The sequence below is a fragment of the Chiloscyllium plagiosum genome, unplaced genomic scaffold, assembly GCF_037043375.1.
Source record: "Chiloscyllium plagiosum isolate Xiang-an unplaced genomic scaffold, Cpla_swu_hap1 HiC_scaffold_2, whole genome shotgun sequence".
NCBI lineage: Eukaryota > Metazoa > Chordata > Chondrichthyes > Orectolobiformes > Hemiscylliidae > Chiloscyllium > Chiloscyllium plagiosum.
Genome location: NW_028270140.1, coordinates 39,584,372 through 39,597,132, shown reverse-complemented (window position 1 = coordinate 39,597,132; position 12,761 = coordinate 39,584,372).

Sequence of the window (12,761 nt, the reverse complement as noted above, 5' to 3'; positions counted from 1 at the left end):
CTGATATTTGTTAATGATATAGATCATGATGTGCAGGAAATAATTTCCAAGTTTACAGATGATACTAAACTTGGAAGAATTGTAAACTGTGGGGAGGATTGTGTGGTACTATCCAGCATCTGCAGACCTCACTTTCTCCTGGTACTTCAAAGGACATTGATAATTTGGTGGAGTGACCAAACAGACTAGGTGATGACTGAGTGGAATTATTGTTGAAATCTTAATCCAGAGACCCAAGTAATGTCCAGGGGATTCTGGTTGGAATTCCGCTATGGCAAATAATGAAGTCTGATTCAATAAAAATCTGAAATTTAAGATTTTAATTATAACCACAAAATTAGTTGTGATTTGGGGTGGCACAGTGGTTCAATGGTTAGCACTACAGCCTCACAGCACCAGCAATCTGGGCTTGATTCCAGCCTCAGCCAACTGCCTGTGTGGAGTTTGCACATTCTCTCCGTGTTTGCAAGGTTTTCCTTCGGGTGCTCCAGTTTCCTCCCACAATCCAAAGATGTTTGGTTTAGATGGATTGGCCATCTAAATTGCCCGTAGTGTTTGGTGCATTAGTCAGGGAAAATGTAAAGAAATAAGGGAATGGGTCTGGATGGGTTACTCTTTGGAGGGTCAGTGTGGACTTGTTGGGCCTAAGGGCCTGTTTCCACACTGTAGGGATTCTAAGTAAGTAAATACAGTGACTACAAGCTCAAGATAGAGGCTAGGAATTCTGCCATGGGTAACTCACCAACTGACTTACCCAAAGCTAACTCTAACCTTATTGTAGTATGATGGAATACTCCTTATTTGCCTGGATGATGAGTGCATTTTGATCAGGTCTCAGACAATCTCCGGGACAAAGCAACCAGCTTGATTGATCCTGCATCTACAAATACTCCCTTAACCATTGATGCTCAGTGGCAGTAGGATGATTTTAAAGATGCAGTGCAGAAATTTGTGGAGGCTCCTTAGACAGCTCCTTCCACAGTGACAACCACTTCAATTGGTAAGGAGTAAAGCAGTAGATGCACAGGCAGCTTACATAAGGTGGAGGAAGCAAGGATCCAGTGCAGCTTTAGAGGATTACAGTGTAAAAACAAGGACTGTAGTTGCTGGAAAACAGATTCTAGAGAAGAGTGGTGCTGGAAAAGCACAGCAGTTCAGGCAGCATCCGTGGAGCAGCAAAATCGACGTTTCGGGTAAAAGGCCTTCATCAGGAATAGAGGCAGAGTGCCTATAGGGTGGAGAGATAAATGGGAGGAGGGTGAGGGTGGGGAGAAAGTAGCATAGAGTACAATGGGTGAATGGGGGTGGGGATAAAGGTGATAGGTCAGAGAGGAGGGTGGAGTGGATAGGTGGAAAGGAAGATAGGCAGGTAGGACAAGTCATGGGGACAGTGTTGAGCTGGGGGAAGGGGAAATGAGGAAACTGGTGAAGTCCACATTGATGCCCTGGGGTTGAAGTGTTCTGAGGCAGAAGATGAGGCGTTCTTCCTCCAGGCATTGGGTGGTGAGGGAGCGGCGGTGAAGGAATCCCAGGACCTTCGTGTCCTCAGCTGAGTGGGAGGGGGAGTTGGCCCAACATTTCAACTCCCCCTCCCACTCAGCCGAGGACATGGAGGTCCTGGGCCTCCTTCACTGCTGCTCTCACACCACCTGACGCCTGGAGGAAGAACTCCTCATCTTCTGCCTCAGAACACTTCAACCCCAGGGCATCAATGTGGACTTCACCAGTTTCCTCATTTCCCCTTCCCCACCTCACCCTAGTTCCAAACTTCCAGCTCAGCACTGTCCCCATGACTTATCCTACCTGCCTATCTTCCTTTCTACCTATTCACTCCACCCTCCTCTCTGACCTATCACCTCCATCCCCACCCCCATTCACCTATTGTACTCTATGCAACTTTTTCCCCACCCCCACCCTCCTCTCATTTATCTCTCAATCCTGCAGATACTCTGCCTCTATTCCTGATGAAGGGCTTTTGCCCGAAATGTTGTTTTTATTTCCCTGCTCCTTGGATGCTGCCTGAACTGCTGTGCTTTTCCAGCACCACTCTAATCTAGAATTTAGAGGATTACAGGCCAGCTAGAAAGGAGTTCAGAATTGGACTGAGGAAAGCCACGAGGGGGCACAAAAAAGGGCTTGGCAAGAAAGGTTAGGGAGAACCCAAAGACATTTTATTCGCACGTGAGGAACAAGAGAATGATTAGGGAGAAAGTTGGGCCGATCAGGGATAGCGTAGGGAACTTGTCCTTGGAGTCTGAGCAGATAGGGGAAGCCCTAGATGAGTTTTTTGCTTCAGTTTTCACCAAGGAAAGGGAACTTGTTGTAAATGAAAACTTAGAGAAGCTGGGATACAGTCTTGACAAGATCAAGATTGATGAAGTTGATGTGCTAGAAATTTTGGAAAACATTAAGATTGATAAGTCTCCAGGGACAGACCAGATTTATCCTAGGCTGCTCCGGGAAGTGAGAAAGGAGGTTGCTAAGCCACTGGCGAGGATATTTGCCTCCTAACTCTCCACGGGAGTCATACCTGAGGATTGGAAGGAGGTGAATGTTGTTCCACTTTTCAAGAAGGGTAAAAGGAAAATCCCTGGCAATTACAGACCAGTCAGTCTTACATCTGTGGTCAGCAAAGTTTTGGAAAGAATTCTGAGGGATATGATTTATGACTATTTGGCAAAGAATAGTGTAATTAAAGGCAGTCAGCATGGCTTTGTGAGGGGCAGGTCATGCCTCACAAATCTTATTGAGTTCTTTGAGGAGGTGTCAAGACAAGTCGATGGTCGAGCAGTAGATATGGTGTATATAGACTTCAGCAAGGCATTTGATAGGTTCCCTATGGTAGGCTCATTCATAAAGTCAGGAAGTATGGGATACAGGGAGTTTTGGCTATCTGGATTCAGAATTGGCTGGCTGACAGAAGGCAGAAAGTGGTTGTAGATGTAAAGTATTCTGCCTGGAGGTCGGTATTGGGGGTTTTTTGTTGTTGGGCCTCTGCTCTTTGTAGTTTTTATAAATGACTTGGATGAGGAGGTTGAGGGGTGGGTTAGTAAATTTGCAGATGACACAAAGGTTGGATATGTCATCGATAGTGTAGAGGGCTACTGCAGGCTGCAGCGCGACACAAGCAGGATGCAGTGTTGGGCTGAGAAATGGCAGATGGAGTTCAACCTGGATAAATGCAAAGTGATGCATTTTGGAAGATCGAACTCGAATGCTGAATATAGGATTAAAGACAGGATTCTTGGCAGTGTGGAGGAACAGAGGGATCTGGGTGTGCAAGTACATAGATCCCTTAAAGTTGCCACCCAAATGGAGAGGGTTGTAAAGAAAGCATATGGTGTTTTGGCTTTCATTAATGGGGGATCGGGTTTAAGAGCCGCGAGGTTTTGCTGCAGCTCTACAAGTCCCTGGTGAGACCACACTTGGAATATTGTGTACAGTTCTGGTTGCCCTACTACAGGAAAGATACAGAGGCTTTGGAAAGGGTGCAAAGAAGGTTTACCAGGATGCTGCCTGGACTGGAAGGTTTGCCTTATGAAGAAAGGTTGAATAAGCTCGGACTTTTCTCTCTGGAGAGAAGGAGGAAGAGAGGAGACCTGATCAAGGTGTACAAAATAATGAGTGGAATAGATCGAATCAATAGCCAGAGGCTTTTCCCCAGGGCAGGATTGACTGGTACAAGAAGTCATAGTTTGAAGATATTAGGAGGAAGGTATAAAGGAGACGTCAGAGGTAGGTTCTTTACGCAGAGGGTTGTGAATGCATGGAATGCGTTGCCAGCTGTGGTGGTGGAAGCAGAGTCATTGCGGACATTTAAACACTGCGGACATTTAAACAACTGCTGGACATGGACATGGATAGCAGTGAGTTGAGAGGTGCGTAGGTTAAGTTACTATATTTTAAATCAGAATTAAATCTTGGCACAACATCGTGGGCCAAAGGGCCTGTTCTGTGCTGTACTTTTCTATGTTCTGTGGAAACAACACTTCTTGCAAGTCCCCCTCCAAACCACAAACCACCCTGTCCTAGTAATATATCGCTGTTCTTTCAAGGTCACAGGGTCAAAATCATGAACATTTCCCCATAATGGCATTAAGGGTGTACATAAAAAAAAAATGGACTGCTCTGCTTCATGAAGGCAGCTCACCATGCATTAATGTCACAGAAATCATTTCACTTGGAGGACAAAAATAGAAAACTATAAGAAATCAGATCCCTACCTCCTGCAGTAACTGTGTTGAAGTTCCCAGTTGTTAGACTTGCTTCATTGATACAGTTTAGAGGGAGAATACAATCAGCTGTTATATTGCAAAGTACGTATATGTACGAATATGTACGTATCTTCAGGTGTTCAACTTGCTAATAACTGATCAGAGTACTGAGATAGGAATCCCCATCAATAGTTGAGAGGAATTAAGCTGTCTCTTAAATGTCCATATCCTCATATTGTGCAACTAAAAGAAGGGTGTGGGTGGGATGTCAGGGATGATGGTATTGTCTTGGTACTGGGAAAAGAAGATTGCTCAACTTTTTAAAAATACACTGTCACTATTTTCAGAGGTTCAGGTCAAATGTTTAATCCTGCAGTTATTGAATGGACTGCTATACTTTGACATGGAATGGATATCCCTTTGATTATTTAATCGTGGAATTGTATAGTTCTTTGCAACTTTCTTTTTAAATTAGGTTCTACTGTTTATTTTTAAAATCACTTTTAACATATTTATGTTGTGAGCACTTCTGTTCCATTATTATTCTGTGTTGACCATTTTGGTGTCTACCTATCATTGTCAAGCTTTGTTCAGTATGTGACAGATTTTCTTGATGGAGCAGGTATTAAGGATCAAAAATATTAGCATTAACTAGCAGTGGAAATCACGATGAGTAAATTAATCAAGAATCCAGTGAGTCAGCTGTTAAAATGGCAAAACATTTGATTGGATTATGATTGACTTGGGTTTCAAATAGTCTCTTCTAGGAATGGGAAACCACAAGGTCCTGTTGCTCTTGGATTCTGACTATTGAAGATAATGACTTTGACAAAAAACACTCATCATCCCAACCACCCACCTCAGGGTTAGTCCCATAAAGTAATTCCTTTGATACTACCTTTTATTCTGCAAAATCAGAAAATAAAACATTTTCTAAACAAAGTTTAAATGTAGTGCCACAGGGATAATAATGTGCATTCTGGATCGGCCAAAAACCATGCACCCTGGGAGTGAAGCCATAGCTAAAGTGTGAATGAGAAGGCAATTCTCTCTGGTGTGAGCAGAGAGAAGGAGGTTTTTGGAAGTAAATGGAATTTTGTTTCCACCATGCGCTCCAAAATCTTTGAAGTTCTGTTATATGTAAATATTTTGAGTTATTCTGTTTTATGTTCTTTTGCAAAATAAATTTGTTAAATCCAAAATATACAGCATTATGTTTCATTGAGGGATCATTACATTAAAACCTAAAAAAGCAACACATGATATATCAAACCTGATTTCAGTATGGAATCAGATTGTCCAGTGATATCAACAGGAATCATACCATTGTAATGCGGCTGTTAAAATCCTAGTTTATATTACTAGTTAATATAAAACACTAATTGCATGACTGTTTTTATTCTTTTTGTTTATTAATGCAACTAATATTTATGCACAAATCACCTTTTGGGTGCAAAACGATTGAAGGTACTGAATAACCTGTTTATATTTCTATGGCATTCTGGCAGTTCCTGGAAGTCTATACTGCCAAATGATTGGAGTGCGGATAATTTTGTACCTTTGTTTAAGAAGGGATATAAAAAGAACTATTGTCTTGACTTTGGTGGATAAATTGTTGGAAGTGACTTTGAAAGACATGATTTATATGCATTTGACAGACTAGGAATATCTAGGGATAATCAGCATGATTTTGCGCGAGGGAAATCACGTCCCATGACCTTGATTGAGTTTTTTGAGGAAGTAACCAAGAAGGCTTTAGTAAAGCCTTTGACAAGGATCCATATGGTAGACCAATGAGTAAAGTTAAATCACGTGGGATTCAGGGGTGAGCTTGCCAATTGGACACAACATTGTCTTAATGACAGGAGGCAGAAACTGATGATGGAGATTCTTCTTTGGCCTGGAATCCTATCATCAGCAATTTTCCACATGGATTGGTGCTGGGTTTACTTTTGTTTGTCATTTATATGAATTATTTAGATGAGAATCTGGAAAACATGGTTATTAGGTTTGTGGATCACTCCAAGATTGGTGGTGTAGTGGACAACGAAGAAAGTTATCTAAGATTACGGACAGACCTTGATCAATTGGGTCAATGGACTAAAGAGTAAGCAGTTGAGGTTTAATTGGATAAATGCAAGGTGTTGCATTTTGGTAAAATAATCAAAAGCAAGTCTTACACAAATAAACATAGGGCCTTGGGTAGTCATAGGGTCATACAATCAGAGAAATGCAGCATGGAAACAGACCCTTCGGTCCAACTCGTCCATGCTGACCAGATATCTTAACTTAATCTAGTCTCATTTGCCAGCACTTGTACCATATCTCTCTATAACCTTTCTATTCATATACTCATACTCATCCAGATGCTTTTTAAATACTGCAATTGTACCAGCCTCCACCACTTCCTCAGGCAGCTTATTCCAGACATGCGCCACATTCTGCATGAAAACATTGTCCCTTTGGTCCCTTTTATATCTTTCCCCTCTCACTCTAAGCCTATGCCCTCTAGTTCTGGACTCCCCCAACCCAGGAAAAAGACTTTGTCTATTTATATTATCCATGCCTCTCATGATTTTATCAACCTATATAAGGTCACTCCTCAGCTTCTGACTCTCCAGGGTAAACAGCCCAGACTATTCAGCCTCTCCGCATAGCTCAAATCCTCCAACCCTGGCAACATCCTTGTGAATCTTTTCTGAACCCTTCCAAGTTTCACAACATCCTTCCAAATTGCACACAATACTCCAAAAGTAGCCTAACCAATGTCCTGTACAGCTACAACATGACCTCCCAATTCCTATACTCAATGCTCATACCAAATGCCTTCTTCACTATCCTATCTATCTGCAACTCTATTTTCAAGGAACTATGGACCTTCAAGGTCTCTTTGCTCAGCAACACTTGCAAGGACCTTACCATTACGTGTATAAGTCCTGCTCTGATTTGCTTTTCCAAAATGCAGCATCTCACATTTATCTAAATTAAACTTCATCTGCCAGTCCTCCGCCCACTGACCATCTGATCAAGATCCTGTTGTAATCTGCGGTAACCTTCTTCGCTGTCCACTACACCTCCAATTTTGGTGTCATCTGCAAACTTACTAACTCTACCTGTTATGCTCACATTCAAATCATTTATATAAACGATGAAAAGTAGTGGACCCAGCACCGATCCTTGTGACACTCTACTGGTTACAGACCTCCAGTCTGAAAAGCAACCCTCGACCAACACCTTCTGTTTTCTACCTTCGAGCCAGTTCTGTATTCAAATGTCTAATCCTCCCTGTATTCCATGCGGTACATAATTTTTTGAAGTTTGCATTACATATAAATTGTGTGGTTCAGAAGGCATTTAACATGCTTGCTTTCATTGCTTAGACCTTTGAGTAAAGGAGTTGGGATGTTACGTTGAGATTTTAGAGGACATTGGGGTGGCGTCTTCTGAAATACTGTGTCCAGTTCTGCTCATCCTATCATAGGAAAGACATCATTAAGCTGGAAAGGGTTCGGAAGAGATTTACCAAGATGTTGCCAGGAATGGAGAGTTTGAGTTATAAAAAGAGGCTGGATAGGTTGAGACATTATTCACTAGAGCATGGGAGGTTGAGAAGTGACCTTATAGAGGTTTGTAAAATCATGAGGGGTATGGATAAGGTGAATGGCTGGTGTATTTTCCCTCAAGTGGGGGATTTCAAGACTTGGAGGCATATTTTTAAGGTGCAAGGAGAAAGATTTATAAAAGACGAGGGGGAAATTTTCTTTAAACACAGAGTGGTTTATGTGTGGAATGAACTTCCACAGGAAGGGGTGGATGAGCATACAGTTACAATGTTTAAAAGATATTTAGGTAAGTACATGAATAAGAAATGTTTGGAGGGATATGAACCAAGTGCAGGCAGGTGGGACTAGTTTAGTTTGGGATTATGTTCGCTATGAACTGGTTGGACTGAAGGGTCTGTTTCTGTGCTCTATCACTCTATAACTCTATAACCAAGTCCCACTTTAGAGGTCTCCTTTTTTGCTTGAAAAAGTCGAACAACTCCCCAGCTCTATCTTCTTCACTTCAGTACAGTTGTTTGGCTATCTGTCAAATGGTCTCTAGCTCTTGTGTCCTTGAGAATGTATCATGGAGAAAACTACTGTGCAGGGTGGAAAGGGAAAGCTTTCTATAGTATGCAAATGCTTTGAAATGAAAAATGAATAATATTGGCCATTCTCTGGGGGGAAAACAACTATAGTAAGGCATTGTTTGCCCTGAAGAATTAAGCTATCATAATTTCCAGGATACTAACACAGGATCATAATTCTATGTCAGAGAACCATTGCCATTGGATTTCATGTTCCATCAATGAATAATTTAAGAAATTTGATTCTGCATAAATAAGATTTGAAATATTGGTAGTACAAAAGATAGTAAAATAATTACACTTGGAATTTCAACGTATGCACTTTACAGTAGTCTAAAGAAAATGGAAAAAGCAATTCTTGACTTATTTTAAATGTATTGCAGGAAGGCAAATTATTAAAATTGCACAAGACTTAGAATCTCATTAAAATACTTCATATTGAATTGCATCAGCAGTGAAATCTATTGGCATTCATTTGGTCTCTTCACTTTAAGAAAAAGAACGTACACATTCAGCACATTTTAAGTTAATCCCTCTTGAGCCACTTTGAGTTATTTAATTCATCGTTAAATTGACATGATTTATAATTAATATTAAAATTTCAAAAGTAAATGGTTCAAGAATAGTTGAACCATAAAGTTTACATTCCACAGCTGTTAAAGTTGATCATTAATCTGTTAACTGTTGCACTCGAAATAAATTGTTCACATGCTGCTAGGTGCTATGCAGAAAATCTATTGTGTAAACTAGGATAGAAATCTGTTTGTTTTTGTGAATGCATTTACACCTCAGGTAATGTTGAAAGGTGATTTTATTTTAATATGATGTAAACGCCAATCAGTAAACAAAATAAGCAGACAAGCACATATCCTATTAAGCATTTAACTGTATGTTAATTTTGGAACATAACACATGAACTTCTGTTTTGCGTGAACATTTAGAATTCTGATTTTAACAACTTAATTGTTAAATGGTTTTATTACTCAAAGAGAAAAGGAGTTAGGAACAACCCATAATATGCATGTTTATATTTATATCCAGAATACTACTGCACTCATTACTGCACTGCAGTCAGAGTACTAACCAATTATGTATTAGTCTGTCAGCCACAACATGTGTGCTAGGAACTAACATTCTTTGACAACTCCTACACTCGAAATTGATGGGAATAACACTGAGCCTAGTCTGTGACAGACCCAGAAGATGAGGTGGGGAGGAGAGGGGGGAGAGAGTCGGGTTGAGGTCAGAAGGTGAGTAGGTTGGCATCTCGATGGTGGGAGCCAGATACTTCCTATGACCACACTTCATTCTCATCGTGATGACACATTAACAGATTAATTTCCGCAAGGAAACATCATACCATAAGAAGGAGGTAGGAATTCACTTCAAAACCCCATGTTGGTGTAATTATGTTGTTTGTTTTGCTCCTTTTAAATCCTGCCATTGTGCTCTCACTCTGTTAATTGTAAAAGTAAAGCCACCATAATTATTCCAGACCATAGGAATGTCTCTCATTACAGGGAGACAACTAGTGGTTTAACCAAAGGATCGCCATACCCCAGGCATGGGTTGAGAAGGAGAATCCTTCAGCCAGGGTACAGGCTGAACCCATGCTGTTTGCACCGCTATGCATTGCAAACCCGGCATCTAGCCAACTGGACTAACCAACTCCCTGTTTATTGTATGTTGTTAATGATGCACAAAGCATTGTATAATTAAGTACTTAGAGCACAAAAAAACTGCTGGGATATTAATCCTGATACTGGAATATTGGGATAGTAAGTGTGAGACAGACATAAATAATACTGTATTCTGTAAATAAAACAACTATCTGAAAAGAATATATGTCTAGTTTTGTATCTCACAACTTGGCTTGGGATTCATTTGTCATATTCTGCCTCACTCCATGAGTTTTCTAGAGTCAATTACTCTGACTCCAAACTGCTGTTAGTGTTAAACTTCTATTGTGGAGCTCTGAGTGTTAGCTGTGGCTCAATGCTTTGTCATTTGCCTCCAAGACGGAGGTTGTGGGCTTGTATCCATCTCCAGAGGCTTGAACACAAAGCCCAGGCTGACACTTCAATGTAGAGTTGAACGCGGGAATTACTTCACTGGATTTGCACTTCGCTGGCAATGTCAACATTTACTACCCATTCCTAATTGCCCTTCGGATAGTGACAGTGAGTACTCTTCATGAAGCGCTAACGTCAATTTAGTTCAAGCGTGCTCCTGTTGCTCCGAGGGAGGGACTTCCAGGATTTCTATCCAGCAACAATGAAGGACCATGATATAATTCCACATCAGGATAGTGAGAAACCTGGAAGAAAACTTAAAGGTGGTGGAGATTTCATGTACCTGCATCCCTTGCCCTTTTAGTTGGTGAAGATGGCTGGCTGAGATGGTGTTATGTAAGGAGCTTTGGTGAGTTGCTGCAGTGCATCTTGCAGGTGGGATGTGAAACCAGGGCTGCCTCCCTCCTTTCATGAGGATGTAAAAGCACTTAATTCTCAGATACATGCTTTGAAAATGTCTGGAGCCTGTAAAATACACCATAAACAAAGTAATCATTTATGTCACAAGGCAAGTTAAAACATCTACTTACATATCCGGGCCATTCTTGTCTTAATACTTTATCAGTGCTATATTCATGTAGTGAGAATGATGTTGTATCTTCTTGCTCAAGACATATATAAATGAGAAGGATGCCAGTCATTCAGATGTGCTTTTGCTTTTTGTTCAGGCTAATATTTAGAATGGTCGGATTCCATGCAGATAGTTGAACTTCATGATATTATGTTTCTGTACATACAATTTCCAATAGTCAGGGGAGTTAAAGTTACTCCCTCAGTCCAAATAAAATCAAGGACCCCTCCTTACTCTTGCAAATGAAGTCTGCTGCTTCTAAAATACTAATTTTGTTTCACAAAGACAGAAGTGTGGCTGCTGGTGTACAATTATGTATGCATTAATGGTCCCACGGATGACCGCTCTGCAAAATTATTATTGAGGAGCACTTAGGGAAGTATGTTAATGGTACAAGCAGATGAGGAAGTAAGGAATATTCAAGAAGTACAACTAGCCTATTCTGTCTTTCGTATCAAAGTCGGAGGCAGCTACAAATGCTCCAAAGGCCTCCACCATGAACCCAGAGGAGAAACTAAGATAATTGGCTATCAGACTCTTCTCATTTTTACATCCTGACCATTTGAAACATTTTAAAAATTAAAGCAGTCATTGGTGGTCATATATTATTTGTAAAGTGTGGGGATAATTGCAGTTATCTGACTGCAATTCATACGTGAATGGAAAATCAATTAGACTATTAAAATAATTAGAAGAGCTTAAAGGGACTCTGGCATCTTTGAGGTTGTTATTCGATGAACTCACTGACGCAAACATCTATGTAATTGTCAGACCAATTGCAGCTTCCTGCAACTCAATGAAAAAGACATATAAAATTAAATGCCAAAAGATCACTAGATAAGGTTCAAATGGAGGGCTTTTAGCCTGCTTCATCATGCAGCTAGAATGCTAATTCAGTATTTTCCTATTTTAGTATCTAGCTGCTACGCAAATGAATCCAATACTATGGATAAAATACATTTCCTTCCAGATCATAAGTCATACTGTGGAGAATGCAGGCATAGTGTTTCAGTACAGAAACAGACCCTTCCATTCAATTTGGCTGCACCAATCAGACATCCTGATTTGACCTAGTCAGATTTGCTAGCATCTGGCCCATTTTTCTTTACACCCTTCCTATTCGTATACACATCCAGATGCCTTTTAAATGTTGTAATTGTACCCGCCTCTACCATACATGCACCATCCTCTGCATGAAAAAGTTACCGTTCAGGTCCTTTTTAAATCTTTTTCCTCTCCTTTTGAACCTATGGTCTGGAGGGAAAAAAACCTTAACTCTTCACCCATTCCACGACCTCCCCCAGTCCATGGTTTTATAAACTTCGAGAAGATTACCCCTCAGCCTCTGACTCTCCCGACAAAAACACCTCCACCTATTCGGCCTCTCCTATAACCCAACCCCTCCAGTCCCAGTAACATCCTTGTATCTTGGATCACAGGACATATTCAAGCAGTTCTTTTGATTCAGTTAAACATAGTCAAGAGAAGACTTGACAACAGCGATTTGTTTAAATATGGATTTTTATTAAATAATGTTAATGATAGTAATAATAATTTAAAAATGGAAAAGAAAGGGAAAAAAACAATAAGTCTCATGCCCTTCTGCCTATCAGGGACCCTCGAATAACGGCTGATCTGGAGGCTTCGGTTCGTTCCTGGCCACTGGCCGCTATCCCGGTCCTAACACATACACAGACACCGAGAGACACACACACTCAGCAAAAGTGAGGACTGCAAATGCTGGAAACCAGAGTCTAGATTAGAGAGGTGCTGGA